The sequence below is a fragment of the Neovison vison genome, chromosome 6, assembly GCF_020171115.1.
Source record: "Neovison vison isolate M4711 chromosome 6, ASM_NN_V1, whole genome shotgun sequence".
In the NCBI taxonomy this organism is placed as follows: domain Eukaryota; kingdom Metazoa; phylum Chordata; class Mammalia; order Carnivora; family Mustelidae; genus Neogale; species Neogale vison.
In genome coordinates this window covers 156197606-156210793 of record NC_058096.1, presented here as the reverse complement: position 1 = coordinate 156210793, position 13188 = coordinate 156197606, and positions in this window count along the sequence as shown.

The following is a 13188-nucleotide window of genomic DNA, read 5'->3' as shown; positions in this document are numbered from 1 at the left end:
AAGTTCTAGTTGTCTCCTCTCTCTCTGGACTTCACTCTTCCAATGTGTAAAAAGAGGCACTGGACCAGAGAACCCCACCAGCTTCAACATTCCTTGAGTTAGGAATGAAGTCACTGCCTAGAAGTCACTGCCTGCTGATCAGCTGGGCAGGATTGAGCACTTGTGTTAATGTGGGTGTCTCAGGCTGCCTAGGTTTGCATTCTGCTGGCCAGTGTACTGGGAAAACTAGATGGGACAGAGACCAGGGCAGGGAGTTGGCAAAGGGGGGAGTGGGGGCTTAGAGCAGGGAGCCCAAGGGTTGGTGGGGTTTGGGGGGCAGGAAGGGAAGAAGAGAAAAAGAGAAAATATAGGAGAATAAAAATAATCAAATAAGTGATGTGTTTTCTCCAGCAAAGTGTCTCCCTGTCCTGGGATGGGCTTACCAGATGTTCCCCAGATGTTGTTGGTGATGGGAAACATCTCCCTCTGGGATCCCGACTAAGCTCTTCCTGTTCATGGAGAAATGAAGGGTCTGTTCCAAGGCAAGGAGGGTGGGATCTGGAGCAGCTCCATCTGTGACTATGGCACATACATAGGCAGAAACACACCCACAAACCCTCAGGGAATTTCTGAATACTTAACAAGAGTCCAGAAAATTTCTCAAACATTCAGCATCCCTGGACCACCCATTTTAGGTAAATAAAACTATTACTAGTTTTAAATAAATATTTTCAAACTTAAAAAGGAATGATCCCATCTGAAAAACTAAAATTAAAAGAGGAATGCCAAATGTGGAAGATTGAGAATTAACCAGATCTGTCATGCATTTTTGGTGGGTGAGTTGATGCAACCACTTTGGAAAATAACGTGGCAGTACCTAGTAAGGCTGAACATAGGTAAGCTCTATGATCATCTAAAAAAAAAAAAAAAAAGTAGTAGCTTTATTTATGACAACCTAGAATTGGAAACAACTGAGATGTCCAACAGATGAATGGAAACAAACTGATTTACCCTGCAATGGAATGTTACACAGCAACGAAAAAGAACAAATGCTTGACCCTTGCCAGGACAGGATGAAATCTTTAAAACATTATATTGATTAGGGGCACCTGGGTGGCTCAGTTGGTTAAGTGTCTGCCTTCCACTCAGGTGGTGATCCCAGGGTCCTGGGATGGAGCACTGCCTCTCCCCGACCCCCCTCACCCCCAGAGTCTGCTTCTCCCTGTGCCCCTCCTTCAAGTCGTGGGTGTGCAGGCTTTCTCTCTCTCTCTCCCACTCTCTCCCTCTCAAATAACATCTTAAAAACAAAACAAAACAAAATATATTGACTAAAAGAAAGCAATCACAAAAGAGTAGTAACTGTAATTCCATTTTTTGTATAAGTTTAAACAGTGAAACTAGATAGATAACATTACTTTTGGGGGTATTCAAGGGGAAGAGCCATAACAGAGCCTTCTGGGATGCTGGAGATGTTCTATATCTTGATTTGGGCAGTGGTTGGTACATACATAGGTAAAAATTCAAGTTCCCCACTTCAGATTTGTTCAGATTTGAGAAATAACATCTTGTATGTAAATTTCACCTTGTAAAAGGAGCAGGGAGAGAGGGCTTGGCAATCAGAGTGAGGTGATTGGGACAGGAATGCCCTTTGTCTCAGCCTTCCACCAGGAAGTCAGCCTACTTCCTTACCAATGAGGAATACCAGGGGCTCAAAGGTCAGGTTCAACTGTTAGATTTCTGAGATGGGTAAGAATTTTATTCCATCATGATTCTTAAATGGAAGAGGATTCATGTTATTTTGCACCCATAAGTTTTAAAGTTTTCGCTCTTGTGTTCAGGCATCCAATCTGTTTAGTTTTTTTATACGGTGTAAGGTCAGGGTCTAACTTCACCCTTTTGCATGGGAATATCCAGTTTTCCCAGCACCATATTTTGAAAAGATGTTATTTCTCAACATCAAATCAAAACAGCTGAGTCCACCCAAGAACTACCTCCCTCAGCTGGAATACTGTCCAGTGTTCCAGACCAGTCTCATCGCCTCTGAGCCTTGTCTGAGAAATGGGAGCACCTTTCCCCGTCCCAGGTAACCTGGCTCTCTGATTGTTAGTCTGTATTGTCTGCTTATGGCTAATACGCGCTCCTTAGCACGCCTGTGGCTTCACGGAGCTCCTTAGCACGCCTGTGTGCTATCTCCGAAAACAGCAGAGTTGAGGTGGGGGAGGAGTCTGGTGAGGCTGGGAACAGGACCAAAGTCCTGTCTCAAATGTCCCTCTCTGGGCAGCTCACAGCATCACCTCCTCCTCTCCCTAGTCCTGTGTTGGGGAGTCTTGCTCATCTCCACCTTGCCTCCTCCTCTTCCCCTCAAAGGAACTCACCCCTTCAGGCCCCCATCCCTCCACCCACACCAGGCCCCACAACAAACTAAAAGGGCCACTCCCAGACCAGCAGCCTCTGGATCACCAGAGAACTTGTTAGAAATGCAGATTCTTGGGTTCTCCCCAGACCCAAAAAATCAGGAACTCCTGCAGTGGGGCCCGGCAACCCATCTTCCAGCAGCCCTCCAGTGGATTTGGATGCACGAAGGGGCTTGGGCCCCACTGAGCTAAGGCCTTGGGAAGCAAAACCCAAGAAAGGGGACTGTCTTCCAGTACAGGTCTTGAACACTCTTGTTTGTTCAAATTGGAAGACTTTTGAATGGAGATCTGTGGATCAAAAATCTGAGCAGTGAATTCTGGGTCAAAGGATTTTGACAGATATTGCCAAACCACCCTCCCTAAAAGTTGCCCCAATTGAACTCTCTAGGGTATCTGAGTGAGCCTGTTTCCCAACATTCTCCCTGGCACTGGGTGTGATCAAACGTACTGATCTCTGCTGGTCTGACAGGGGTAACAGAGAAGATGCCTTAGTGTTTTCATTGCCATTTCTCTAGTTATGAGTGAAGTTGAGACTTTTTTTATTTAAAAAATTTTTCTTTAGATTTTACGTATTTATTTCAGAGAAAGGGAGAGAGAAAGAGAGAGACAGTGAGAGAGAGCATGAGAGGAGAGAAGGTCAGAGGGAGAACCAGACTCCCCATGGAGCTGGGAGACTGATGCGGGACTCGATCCTGGGACTCGTGGATCATGACCTGAGCTGAAGGCAGTCGCTCAACCAACTGAGCCACCCAGGCACCCAGAAGTTGAGACTTTTTAAAGCCACTGCTGGTTTATAGTCTTTACATATTTCATATAGGATTATAGGATTAAATCTTTGAAGACTAAGGAGATGAGCCCTTCTCTCTGTCACTCGTGATGCATTCATTCCCACTTTCTTTTCTACCTTCGTTTATAGTATATTTTACACAGAAGTTTTAAATTTTTATATAGTCCAATTTCTTAAGTATTTAGAGGTACTGGGTGTTAGGTGCTCCATTCCCTATCATAATATTATAAATTCACCTATTCTTTTCTCTAGAGTTTTAAGGTCTATTTTTAATATGTAAATCCTTTATCCATTTGGAAATTATTTTGACTTAAGGAATGGAATAGTGTGCCCACTTTCTTTTTTCCCCAAATACTTAGTTAAGTTTTTAAGCTACCTTTTCCTTCTAATTTAATTGTTACCTTAAATGGGTAAATTATCTAGTTTTCTATTCTGGCTCACTGGGTTGTCTATTTAATCTCTGGATACCAAATTGCTTTACAAATTATAATTTCATAATGTGGTTTTATCATCTGATAGGTCTAGCCCCACCATGTTACTTTTCTCTTCCAAGACATTCCTGGCTCATATTTATTTGCCTTTTTGAGTTTCATGTCATTTTTTGGACAAAAATACAGTGAATAGGGGTTCCTGGGTGGCTCAGTGGGTCAAAGCCTCTGCCTTTGGCTCGGGTCTTGATCCCGGGGTCCTGGGATCAAGCCCCACATCGGGCTCTCTGCTCTGCGGGGAACCTGCTTCCTCCTCTGTCTCTACCTCCCGCAGGCCTCCCGCTGAGCAGAGAGCCCGATGTGGGGCTCGGGGCTCCATCCCAGGACCCTGAGACCATGACCTGAGCCGAAGGCAGAGGTTCAACCCACTGACCCACCCAGGTGTCCCTAATATCTTATTCTTGACTTTGAAGCTATAGAGATTTATTATAGAGGTGCACAGAGATTTTTAAAAACTAGATTATTAACGTAGATACTGCTCTCTCCTATTCAGCGTCCTTGAGTCTCTTTTAACATTTTCATCGGTAATTGCAGACTCAGCTCAGTATTTTCTTGTATAACTTGTTTTAACTTAGATTTTTAAGTTTCCTAAGTCATTTTGGTAACGGTACATCTCTTCTATACAACATACAATAGAAGATTGTTTTATGATTCAATGTGAGTCTTTTTTCTGTTAAAAGGATGGGTCTATCCTATTTACATTTGTTGATATAACTGATATATTAGTCTTAATTCTGTCATCTTATCTCTGTTATGTTTTCCATTTTAATGCTTCCTCTGTTTTTTATTTTATCGTGTATTTTTTGTCTTCTTTGATATGTATGTGTACGCACACATGTGTTTGTATTTTTGTCTGATGATTTGAAAGTTTACAGTCTGTTTCTAATTTTTCTAGTGGTTGTCTGTATATTGATTTATTTCTCTGCCAAGAGAAGAAAATCTTCAAATGTAAGGGAAAGAGTCATATCAAAGGCTGAGCCTTGACACCACAGTTCTGTCTTCAAATTCTTGATATCTTAACCTCAGTGTGAAAAATGGTTGTAGTCTTGCCCTGAAGCCAAAGGTTCAGGGTGATCAAGATATTGATGGTGCCTCCCAGAGCTGCCAGTGCCACAAAGACAGTATTTGCTGTATTTTGCCTTATTTTCTCTTATTTCAGAGCCTCATGTGAATATCTTTCCCCACTAGCCCATGTACTTTGTTCAAAAGTGTCTTGTACTTGCTGTCCATTTCTCTGCACAGTAGTTGAAGAGACACAGAGAGACCATGAATGGAGTGCATTGACTCTTCTTGCTGCTTGTTTTCACACATACCGAGATCAGGAGCCAGATTGTTGCCTGACAGCTGGTCTTCGTGAATACAGTGGTGTGTGGTTGGTGTTCTGAGGCAAGTTGTGTGTGTCTGTTTGTGTGTTTTCTTTTAAGTCTGTGAACTGATGCTGGTAGATCAGTCAGCGCACCAACAGATAAAGTCGGGCTCAGAAGAGGATGATTTTAGGAAAGCTTGTTTACAAAGACTGTTTAGAAACATGTAGGTGTAGGAGCACCTTGGAGGATGTTGCAATAGCCACAACACAGAAGAGCTGTTACCATCAACAGGCCTGAAGGGAAAGGGGATGGTCACCAGAACCGAGAACTGAGCAGAGGAGGCTGGCTTCCGTGGGACCCCCAGCAGCACCCCCACCACTAAAAAACAGATCCAACACAGGGAGACTCACAGGCAGGGAACCAATGGGCTAAATGCCCATTTTCACGTTCTTCTCTCTCTTTTCCTGCTGGGGTTCCCATAGCTAACCCCACCTGGAAGCTAGAAGCTCATTCATCTCATCTTACAAGGGAATTTGGTGATAAATAGAACAAAGAGTCATTGAGTACGTCTTTCTCATGTTTTTCTGAAAATATGTGGAGAGCTGACACATCAGGGTACACGCATTAGGAATGCTTTCAACTACCAGTACTAGAGAATCCAAGTTACAGTGATTTTAAAGTAGACGGTTTACTTCTCTTTGGTAACAGGAAGGCTGGATGTAGGCAACCAAGGACATTCAGTAATGTCAGTGCTGATGTCTCTAGAATTCTCTCAGCATTCACCTCATGCTGGTTGCTTCATATTTGCAAGATGACGGCTGAGCACCAGGCATCATGACCACGGTTAAGTTAGGAAGAGGGGGAGGAAGGGAAGGGGGGTACCAGCATGTATATCCTTTTTATTCAAAACAAAACCAAAAACTTTCATAGATGTACCCTCAGCAGACTTCACATCATATTTCATTGGCCAGAATTGGTTTCATGGTCTCACAGCAGCCAGAGAGGCTGGAAAAGTGGGAAATGGGCTGGTCGTGACTGATTTAGACTCCTTATAATTAACTGCCTGTGATTGGAGACGTTGGTGCATGGATCAAAGTCAGGAATCTGTTATCAGGAAAGAAGGGAGGGGATAAATTCTGGGTCAACAATGAACAAGGCTTGCCACAAGTGGTTTTAGTTAACAATAAAGCCAATTGTCTGGAGCACTCACTCGGGACAGAAATTGCTCGTTCACACTATGTGCTATTGATTTTATGTGACACCCAAAAGTGTTGTTTGATCAAGTAATTTTGCCTAAATCTTGCTCTGCTCTGAGCCTATGATTTAATTTACAAGCCACAGTTTGAATCATGTGTTGGTGTTTGCTGTAAGTTCAACAACTTTAAGGGTGCTTCTATGGTTTTGATCTTTTCTCTGTCTTTGGTGGCAAAACGCATCATTATCACACAGACCTGATATCACCCACATTCTGGAAGGATTTGATTGGCTTTCTGCCTAGACTGCAGGGCCTGATGTGAGGATGATGCAAGTATCTCAGTGGGCCTCATGCCAGTACTGGACAAAGTTTCATAATAGACGATGCCTCAGGGACTAGAGGAGATGGATTACCAGCTAACAAAATCCTATTTTCAGAGATCCATTCCCACATCTGTCCTTCTCTCCCCCCCAAAATTTTATTTATTTGACAGAGAGAGAGAGAAAGAGATCACAAGTAGGCAAAGAGGCAAGGTGGGGAAGCAGGCTCCCTGCTGAGCAGAGAGCCTGACGAGGGGCTTGATCCCAGGACCCTGAGACCATGACCTGAGCTGAAGGCAGAGGCTTAACCCACTGAGCCACCCAGGTGCCCCTCACATCTGTCCTTCTGATTCACACTTTTTTTTCTACTTGTGTAAAATCATCCCCTTCTACACACTTATCTACCCTGATCACATTTGATCCCACATATGATCACCTTTGATATTGCACAGTTTTGTTACTATTTCCCATACTCCTTTTTTGCTTAACGAACTTCTTTTGAACTGCTGTTCTATCTTTATGATTTGGGGCCACACTACCATAGTGTAGTAACAGCAAAATGGAAATATGATGAATATAAACAATAACATGAATGTGGTTGAAAACATCTTAGGGGCACCTGGGTGGCTCAGTGGGTTGAGCCTCTGCCTTCAGCTCAGGTCACGACCCCAGGGTTCTGGGATTGAGCCCAGCACCAAGCTTTCTGCTCAGTGGGGAGCCTTCTCCCCCTCTGTCTGCCTCTCTGCCTACTTACGATCTCTCTCTCTCTCTCTGTCAAATAAATAGATAAAATTAAAAAAAAATAATTTGGCAAGTTGAACTATAGTTAATGGCATTCTCTTTACTAAATATGAGCTGAATCAAATAAGTTCTGGCACAGGGGCACCAATAGAACTGTGATGATTGTCGCAAGGTAACGGATTTGTATGGAAATGGTCACTTGTTTCACATTTCATAAAGAAAGATGTATTTATTTATTTGAATGAAGATGGGGAGGAGGAGAAGGAGAGGGAGAGAGAATCTTGAGAAGACTCCATGTTGAGTGTGGAACCTGACGCAGGGCTCCATCTCAGGAACCTTAAATCATGACCTAAGCCGAAATCAAGAGGCAATCGCTTAACTGACTGAGCCGCCCAGGCGCCCCACTTATCTCACACTGATAAAATGTACATAAACCAAATTGCAAGTTGTCCTATAGCACTCCCAATTCCCACACATGCTCACGGCACTCCACCTGGGTTATTTCTCTGGTCACAGGATGGTGCTCAACTGGCACACGGGGCAGGCTCGGAGTGCCAGGGAGCTAACGCCCAGATGCAGACCTTCACTCGAGCGGACTAGGTTGGGGGGCTCTCCAGGGCGTGTTGCACATAGCATCCCAGAGGCCCCAGCGACAATGAGCCACAGTTGCCCACAGCAGCAGGCACACATCAACACACACTGCGGGGTGGTTTCCTTCCCTTCCCTACCTCCCCTTCTCTCCATTGGTACTTCAGGGGATCACGTCCCAAGTGAAACATTTCTATTCAGATCTTTGTCTCAGGGTCCTCTTCTGGGGGAATTGAGACCTAGGCTGTTTTTTCTCTGAAATTCCCTGCTGGCCATGAGATTCATGAGCCCCACGTTAGCAAAGTCTTCTCTAGATGACTTTGTTGATTTTACAAATGCCTGATGCCTGGAGCCAGGGGTCATTCTATGGTCACAGGCAGGCCAGTTCCCTGTCATGGAACCAGCGTAGGAGGAGGCCCTGATGCCTTTAGTGGCTGCATTGGAGGGTCTGGCCCGAACTCCTGACCCAGATGTAGCACATAGGGACCTTGAGGAATACGGGATGGGACGGCTGAGGGGCTGGGTCTGACCATTCTGCTCCTCTACGTTTCCCTGAGCCCCTCCGTTTGTGGTCCAGCCTCTGCTTCCTGACCCCAGCATTGAAATGGAGGTTTTTCGGGTCTGTCTTTCCTGAAGAATTCCTCCCCAAACATCATACATCACATGCATGCTTCTTTCTGGGATCCCAATTCTGTGGAACTCAAAAGATACAGTGAGATGGATTTACATCCATAGCAGAAGGGGAGAGATTTTTCTCTGCTTTTTCCCCGTTTCCTATCAGAGAAGCTTGTGACCCTGGCAACCATTTCCAGAAGAAGAAATTGGTTTCTAGGAATGCCTGGGTGGCTCAATCAGTTAAGCTGCTGCCTTTGACTCAAGTCATGATCTCGGGTTGCTGGGATTGAGGCCCGTATTGGGCTCCTTGCTCAGCAGGGACCCTGCTTCTCCCTCTCTATCTGCTTGCTCCTCTGCCTACTTGGGTTCTCTTTCTCTTTCTGTCAAATAGATGAGTGAAATCTTTATTTTTTTTTTAAAGATTATTTATTTGACAGAGAGAGATACAGAGAGAGAGGGAACACAAGCAAGGGAAGTGGGAGAGAGAGAAGCAGGCTTCCCACTGAGCCGGGAGCCCCATGTGGGGCTCGATCCCAGGACTCTGGGATCATGACCTGAGCTGAAGGCAGATGCTTAACAACTGAGCCACCCAGACACCCAAGTGAAATCTTTAAAAAGGAAAAAAAAAAAAAAAAAAGAAAGAAAGAAAGAAAGAAAAAAAAGAAATTGGCTTCTAGCCCAGCTTTCTAAATAATATGATCATCCATTCCAAATGCCCAACCCACAGACCTTTTCTTATTTCCATTTGACAGGCGGGACACCTAAGACTAAGATAGAAATTATAGCATGAGCCCAGTGACTCTCAGACAGTGATTTGCCATTCCATTTCCACAGCAGGCTTGTGAGGGAGTCTGTTTAAGCCACAGACTTACCCTCAGGATCACCCACAATCCCAGGATGAGTAGAGGCGGTTGGAGTCATGGTTCCACTGGTAAAACCACCTGCTCTCTGGGCTGTGCCCTTTCCAAGTCCTTCACCTCGGTTTCTGTGGGACCAACACGGGTGTCATCCAGGGAAGCACAAATGTCCAGTGCCAGTTCCTCTGCAAGAAGTTCCCTTCTGTCACATTCACTGAACTCTGCAGCAAACAGGGCCCTTGATTCACTTGGAGAGCAACGAGGGAGAGGGATCTTAATGAATTCAAAGGAGCCCTGCCCTCCCACAGAGAGCTCAGAGCCTAAGAAGTCAGATAATCCACTCAGGAGAAGCTCGAGTATCCTAAGGGCCACAATAATAAAGGTTGTGATCGTTTAAAAACATGGTCATACGGGCACCTGGGTGGCTCAGTTGGTTAAGCCACTTCTTTTGGCTCAGGTCACGATCCCAGAGTCCCGGAATGAAGTCCCACATCAGGCTCCCAGCTCCATGGGGAGTCTGCTTCTCCCTCTGACCTCCCCTCTGATGCTCTATCTTACTCTCTCTCTCTCTCAAATAAATAAATAAAAATCTTGAAAAAAAAAAACCCCATGTCCAAAAATTCTTTCACACTCTTCTTATTAAAAGGAGGAATTTAATTCCTTTCCCCTGAAGTATGGGCCAGCCTTGGTGACTTGCTTCTCATGAATCCAATGTTGAGGAAGTGATACTGTGTAATTTCCAAGGTAAGCTACTGCCTGCCTGTTTCCTGGGACACTCACCCTCGAAAACCCAGTCACTGGACTCCGATGAAGCCTGGAGTACTTGAAAAAACCATGCGTAGGTGTTTGGATCAAGTCCCAGCTAAGATCCCTTACAGCCAGCCTTAAAGGCCACATATATGAGTGCGCATGGCTTCAGATGATCCCAGCCTTTGTGCCTCTCCAGTTATGGGCTGTCTTTACTAAGTCCCAGCCATCTTATAAATTCATGAGCAAAATAAATGCATATTTAGAGATTAAATCCCGAGGGTGGTTTGTTAGGCAGCAATAGCTAACCGGTTCTGTATTTACTAGAAGCCAAATATTGTGCTAAACCCATTACAGAATGATATTCACAATGAATACTCCAGACAATCCTATTAGGCAGATACTATGGGATCTCCACATTGTGGAGGAGTGATGCGCAGTGATCATGTGACCTGTCTGAATCATAGAGCCTGTTAAGTAGCAGAACCAAGACCTGAGGCAGTAGTGTGCTGGTAAATGTTTACCAACCAGGGACGGTTGTGTGTGGGGGAGAGAGGGGATCAAGATCCGCAGTGTTTACCAATTTCCACAGTGTAAATTCTCCCACTGTGGCTGATTTCAAGCAGCACAATAGAAGCTGAGAAGAGATGGGCACGCAAAAGGCAGCTCTCCAGGAGGTTTGGGCCTGCTCCAGTGTACCACTGAGTGGAGTCCGCCAACACCAGGAACCGTGTCCTGAGATGACAGGGATTTTAGTGAGCACCGATCAAGGGAATCTTCTTGCAATGTAGGTAGAGCTGTGGAAAAGTCCTTTGGGGCATTCACGCATGCTATTTACCAAACTATGCCAGACACTATTGTAGTCACTGATCATTAGTGGCACGTTAACACAGACAGGTCTCTGCTCTCATGGAATTTTCTTCTCAGTGGGACAGAGACCGAGAAACTCAAAAGTATAGAGCATATTGAGAAGTTTCAGTTATTCTAGGAGTGGGAGATGGAGAGGGAAGTGGAGCCCAGACTTAGCATGCCACAGCCGGTTCCCAGGAGGGGAGATGGGTTGGTGGCTCCCTTCCTTCTTCTGGCCCTTCCCTTCGGGGAAACCCCGAGTCCAGAAAGTCTCAAGTCTATTAGACTGGGAGTAGCCCCTCCTAGCCCAAGGAGGCAGCTCCAGGAAAAGGAGGGGACACAGGCTTCCCAGTGTTATCTCCACCAGCCTCCCTCCCACAGCCATCCCTCCAGGTGTTATGAGAAGTTCCCTGAAGTTGGCCCTGAAGCTCCTCAGGCTGGGTCCCTGTCCCCAGGATCTGCGATGGGGAGAAGAATCAGTGCTTGTGCACTGAAGTAATATCCACTTGAAGCTGATCTTTTTTTTTAATTTTTTTTTTTTAAAGATTTTGTTTGACAGAGAGAGAGAGAGAGAGAGAGAGGGCGCACAAGCAGGGGGAGAGGCAGAGGGAGAGGGAGAAGCAGACTCCCTGCAAAGCAAGGTAACACCCCCCCACCCCCCACTCCCGGCCACCCGCCGCCGTGGGACTCGATCCCAGGACTCTGGGATCACAACCTGAGCCAAAGGCAGTGGCTTAACCAACTGAGCCACACAGGTGCCCTGGAGTGGATTCTTAACTAGAAGAAAAAAAAAATGCTTCTAATCTAAAGGATTCTGTACTCTGCAGGGAAGGAATACCTTGTCCAAGCACAGCTTCAGCAGAGAGAATTATGAGGACTCAGTCTCTTCCAAGATGACTACATCCAAGCTTGTGTGATTTCTTCCAAGGAAGGGGACTTACTTATTTTTTTAATATACAAGATTGAAAATACTTAAAGCATGACATATACAATAATGAAAAATTTACTAAAATGTGAGGAATTAGGTTTTCCTGAAGTCTTGGATTGTGCAGAGTGGGGGCTGGGCAAGTCCCTGAGGGGATTACCATGCAAACAGAACATAGTTCAAACCAGATTTCTGAGGTCGCTGCTCCTAAAGGCGGTGGCTGGACTGACACAGGAAGGAGACCCTTCCAGCAACACTCTCCTCAGCCCCACCCCTCTCAGGCTCCAGTCACTTCTCTTCAAGTCCCAGCGCTACCCCAAGTCTGTCTTCCAGTTTATTAATGAAAACTATGGATCTGCTCTTTCTGTAAAACTGTATCCCTCCTGCCACGGAAGATTCTTGCGTCAGGCTCCCTGGCTGAGCAAGGAGCCTGCTATCTCCCTCTTTCTCTGCTGCTCCCTTGCTTGTGTTCTCTCACGCTGTCAAATAAAATAAAATCTTAAAAAAAAAATTAAAAAATAAAAACCTTAGAAAATATATTCAAAATGGAAGAAAATACAAAGTTGGGCCTCTTCTTTGCCTACCCTTGGTGTCTACCAGAGGCACTATCATTAGGGCTTTTTCTTTTTGTCTTTTTCTAGAAGCAGTCTATGTACATGATACACAAAGACACACAGACACACACATACCCCACACAGACATATATATCCCTCATCCTACCTGACCTATAGGGAGCATATATCCCAGCCCACCTGCTCTCCCTCCTCCCTCCTTCTCTGTGCACTGGTGTCGCTAGGCCTTGAGCATGGGTCTCCTTGTTCTCCCATCTCAATCAATGCAGCTTTGGAATATTCTTTCCTGGGTCCATTTTATTTCTCAGTCTCGTAGGAGGGCTCCCCAGCAGCGACCTTTGCCTCTTTCCTACCTACACTCACTCCCTAAGAAGCCCCTTCTCCAGCCACGGCCTTGCAGAGTCCCCTCACCACTGACACTCGCCTCCCCTCACCCACACTGGTTCTCCCATTCTTCCATTTGCTGTCCCAGACCCACTCTCCACCCTTCTCCTCCCAGCTCTGCGCCCGGGGACTTCCCTGTCTGGCTTTCCATGGGGTTTGACAGCTGGCCAACACAGACAGGAGTTCAGAGGGTGGAGAGTGAGGTCAGGATATATGTTTTCCATGTACAGTTGCCAGGGATGAGCTACACTCCTCCACTGAAGCTCTCCACTTCTGCCCGTGTGCAACATCTAAACTTGTATCTCAAAAATAAGTGCCTTCCCTTGGAGGAAATCACACAAGTTTGGCTACTGTCCTTGCCATTTCACTCTGTCTGTCCCCAAGTACCAGCAACTCTCACCTTCCCTGCATCTGAACTAT